The sequence below is a fragment of the Portunus trituberculatus genome, chromosome 46 (genome assembly GCF_017591435.1).
Source record: "Portunus trituberculatus isolate SZX2019 chromosome 46, ASM1759143v1, whole genome shotgun sequence".
NCBI classification, from domain to species: domain Eukaryota; kingdom Metazoa; phylum Arthropoda; class Malacostraca; order Decapoda; family Portunidae; genus Portunus; species Portunus trituberculatus.
The window spans coordinates 8,094,058-8,099,057 of NC_059300.1; positions in this window are offsets into that span (position 1 = coordinate 8,094,058).

The following is a 5,000-nucleotide window of genomic DNA, read 5'->3' on the forward strand; positions in this document are numbered from 1 at the left end:
AAAGTGTACTGAGAGGAAAATTGTAAGCGGTGAGAAGAAAATCAGCTGATGAAGAGAAAATAAGTAGTAAAGATTAGAAAAAATAGATGAGATAAATCAAACAAATGAAAAGAAAACCACATTGCAAATCGAGAAAGACAAAGTCAAAATGAACAACAGAAATTACAAATACATAGAAAGGAGACAAAGAGAAAGACATAATTAAAAGAAGACATGACAAGAGAAGAAAACGATGAAGAAAGCAAAAAAGACATAACAAAAAAGAATATAAAAAAACACAAGGGGTCGAGAAGAACAAAAGTAGCTGTGAGGGAGGAGAAAGCAACGCAGGAGCCACGATATGATGTGACACCCAAGGGGACTCGCTGAATGAAGCATAAAATTAATGACACTGAAGCAGCGACAGGTTGAGGCGGGGGACAAAGTGGCGTTATATCTCACCACCTGATTGTACTGTGTTAAGTTAAATTGAAAGGTGTGATGGGGACTGGGGACGGGGGAGAGAATGGAAGAGAGCTGACAGGGTAAGGATTAACGTTCCCGTGAGAGAGAAAAAAAAAAGGAATAGAGAGAAGGAAAAAATTATGGAACATGATTAGACTGTGTAAAGTGAAATTGGAAGATAGATGGTGCGAGAGAGCGAGTGAGAAAGAGAGAGGAGGAAGAGAATTAAGCCCAGAAAACTTGGCTCGAGGTGAGAATGAAGATGAAAACTAATGAAAACACTGCTGCTGCTGGATGGACTCTGGAATACTTATTATGGAAAGGAGATTGGAGGGAAAGTGAATTTTTTTGACTGGAATACCGCTGGGTAGCATAATGAAATGTGTTAAGTAACTGGTTAGGTAATGAAGTTGATATACATGCTAAGTGGTGGTGGTGGTGGTGGTGGTGGTGGTGGTGGTGGTGGTGATAGTGGATGGCAGGGAACCAGTGTACCAAGAGAGGAGAGTGTAAGCTAAAAGAGTGATGCAAGGGAGAAAAAATAAATAAAATGTAGTTGATATGTATGATGAGGAGTGGTGGTGGTGGTGGTGGTGGTGGTGGTGGTGGTGGTGGTGGTGGTGGTGGTGGTGGTGGTGGCGGTGGCGATGGTCCTGGTGGATGGCAGGGAACCAGTGTAAGAAGACAGGAGAGTGTGAGCTAAAAGATTGACATAACTAAGAACAAAAAAATAAATAAATAAGATAAATAAAATTAACACACTTATAGACACACACAAAACACACAAACCTTACAAAAATACAACAAAAAATCATAAAGAAAAGAGTGCTGACTTGAAGCAAAAGACCACAAGTCCGTAAGGAGGAAAAATAGAGAGAAACTTAGAGAAAAAAAAATATTCAAGCACTGCAGACCAGACTAACATTAGCATATTTTCTCAAGGGGCAAGACTAAAGCCGGAATTTGGCATGAGAGGTGAAAGTGCACTCAACCATACAAGGACGTGTGTGTGTGTGTGTGTGTGTGTGTGTGTGTGTGTGTGTGTGTGTGTGTGTGTGTGTGTGTGTGTGTGTGTGTGTGTGTGTGTGTGGGAAAAATGGAAATGATTGTATGCCTCAAAGAAAACGGGAATATAAGAAGAAAACGTTGATGTTGAGGGTGAATTTTCGAAAGCTGCGCAAAAGATGAGAGATGAGAGAGAGAGAGAGAGAGAGAGAGAGAGAGAGAGAGAGAGAGAGAGAGAGAGAGAGAGAGAGAGTAAATAATACACAGGTTACAGAGCAGTTTTGTGTTCACTCCTCTGAGAAACAAACATCAGTCGTGCAGGACCCGCGCCACTTTTCCGATCCACTGTGGAATTATTCCTAATATTTCCATGTCAGCCACCTTCACCCTCTGCATCGCCGACACTATGCACGCGGTCAGGCAGGAGGCACCCCAAACACTCACTTCCAATGTGTTTTGCGATTTCATTTTACTGCGATGGCTCTCTAACACTCTTGGGTCCTTACTATGAAATGCTTTGGTTCCTGGCCAGAACTATTTTTAAAGGCCATAGTGGATAAGGTGGTGAGCGTGGGATCGGGCAGACGTCCAGGCGTAGGTTCGAATCCCACCACGTACAGCCTTAAAACACTTTGCCATTTGTCGAGCGGTTTAAAGTTACCTACATATCACCATGATACCCAGATTCTAGGTGGTTACACTTAAGATGAGCTTGGGCGGTGATATGGGCCCTAATATGGGTACCACTATAAATAAAATTGCCTGCGCCACTAATGGGCGGAAGCTGAACAGCGCTTCCCATACACTCTTCAAGTGTGCCTACAGGCGCTATAGGCCTTACCGTAAAAACAAGAAGAAAAAAAAAATCAATAGCAGGGTTTTCAAAAATGACTGATTTGTTAATAATGCAATTGTTTGTCAACTGCCACTAGTGCCGTACAAACACCCTCTAAAATTACGCTTAGCCCTTTGGATGTAGTGGAAGTGCGGTGCAGAGGTTTTTCAGATTGTGATCCTCATTTACGGTGAGATTAAATGGACATTTTCACGGGTGTCATTTTAAAATAAATTATCTATCTAGTAAAATGCTTCGTCTAAAAGTAATTAGTTTCCTACGATTTCGAGATCAAATGAATGAATTTAATGTTTCAAGAAGTTAGCTGGACTTTATGCCTTCATTTAAGTTGTCAAAATTTAATCGTAAACAATTTCTTCTATGTGTTTTACCATTTTCTTCAGTCTCTGGCACTCTGATCTGCTAAATAAGAAAAAAAAAGAGGATTGATAAAAAATCACGAGTTGTCTAGAATTATAAGAAAATTGTTACATTAACATTTTAACTGCCATATATTTGCAGGCTTTTAAAAGTATTAAGTTACCCTAGACGAGGGTTTCTCAACCTGGGGCTCGCGAAGTCAAAGGAGTTCACAAGATTTCCAGGGGTACTTAGATGGCTGATTTAATAATATCCTTTGCAGTACCATTCCATACTGAATTATTATCAGTCACTAAATTAAAACATTTTGTTCGATGTCAAATTATTGGGGCCTCGGGCAGATGGTCTTATAACTCAGGGTATTTTTTTTTTTTATATATATATACCATGTGGGCTTTTCACGGGAATTTATGGGCTAAAGGGGATACTTTTTAGGGTACCTCCTATCTCAAAGCCCACCCGCTAGGAAACCGTTGCCCTGAGTGAGGAAGCCCAACCTGCACTCAGACCGTGGACAGGATTCGAACCCGTGCGCTTGGAGACCCTCGGATCCCAAAGCACGCATGGTTCCACTGTACCACGAGATAAAGAATCCCTGTCCTACATTATTTTAATTACCAAAAATACAAGTATAGGCACCTTAAGTTTTTCAATTACTCGATACATGGTAGCGTTTCAAAGATACATTCTATATTTGTAACACCACTGTAATATGATACAGGAAAAACCAAACCAATGAAACAGTTATATGAGTAAAAGTTAACGCTTTGATTAATAGTTGGTACATCTTTCCTTAATAATCTTTCTGAGACATCCTTACTTGTTTTATAGCTACCTCCATTCTTTAAGCTGTGTAGACAAAGCAAAATCAATTACTTTTACCTCGTGTTCTTATAGATTATAATAAAGATTCTTGGATTAACTGACCTCTCCCATTGTGCAGTGACTAACACCACTTTCCCATACATTCAACATTTCATTATTATACCCTTTGTGCCCTCGAGTAATTAAGTGATGTCCCCCTTTAATATCGTTTTCTGTTTCACTAAGAGTATAATATTCTGTATCCCCGTGAAATTAAGTGGTTTACTCTCTAATTTTATTTAATTTCTACTTCCGTTAAATTTATCGGTTACTCGTTATTTTCCTATTTTCCTTTTTTTCTTCATAATCAAAATTTATTCCACATTATGACATTATTTCTATGTCACAGCATTTTTCATTAAATACACATACTTGTTTTTTTCTGTCTTACTGCCTGTTTTTATAATGCTTCTTTATGTTATATATACTATTTTTTTTATTTGCATCTTCCTAATGTACATAAAATTTCCCTTTCTAACTGTTGTCTTCTCTGCTTGTTTTTTTTTTTTTTCTCTCCGTCTCATTCTCTTCTTTGTATTCATTACCAAAAGTTATTCTTCGAAATGATGGCATACGTTAATTCACAGCAATACATTTTCTACCTTATGCATTAGCAACTTCCGAAAGTCAAAGTCATGGCAGATGTTTTTTCTCGGTCTTTAATTCATTCCTTTGCCTCAAGCCTTCTGAATTTTTCAACATGCTGCGGAGTCTCTCAGACAATATTTTCCTACGATTTCTCTTCATTCACATTGCGTCTCAAGTCTCTACTTTTTCTGAACTCCTTTCTTATACCTTTGATTCATTTCCTTTCTTTATATTTTTCCCTCACTCTTCCTTCTTACTAATTCTTCTTATTAATTCTTCATATCCCACGCTCATAGTTTTTTTTTCTTATTCTCGTTAATTTTTCTCTTATAGTCTTCATTCTTATTTTTCACTCTGTTCTTTCTTCATATTCCTTTCTGCAATTTGTATTATTCCTTCACAGTTTTCCATGTTGTTATCTATTTATACTCTGGCATGCTCCACCCACATACTTTCCTCGTGCTTTATTTCCCAGTTTTTTTTTCCTACTTTTCCTTCAAATTCTTCTCTTCCCTTACATTTTACCTACAAATTCTGCCCCGCTCCTCTTCCAAATTCTTCCTTCATACTCCTTCTCCTTCTCCTTCTCCTCCTTCTCCTCCTCCTCCTCCTCCTCCTTCTCCTTCTCCTTCTCCTTCTCCTCCTCCTCCTCCTCCTCCTCCTCCTCTTTCTCCTTCACCTCTTCCTCTCATACTTGACCTTCATATCTTGTCCCCATTCTTCGTTAAAATTCTTCTCTCCTCTTCCTCTTCCTCCTCCTCATCCTCCCACACTTGACCTTCATACTTTCCTTCCATTCATCTTTCAAACTCTCCTCCCCTCCTCCCCTCCTCCTCCTCCTCCTCCTCCTCCTCCTCCTCCTCCTCCTCCTCCTCCTCCTCCT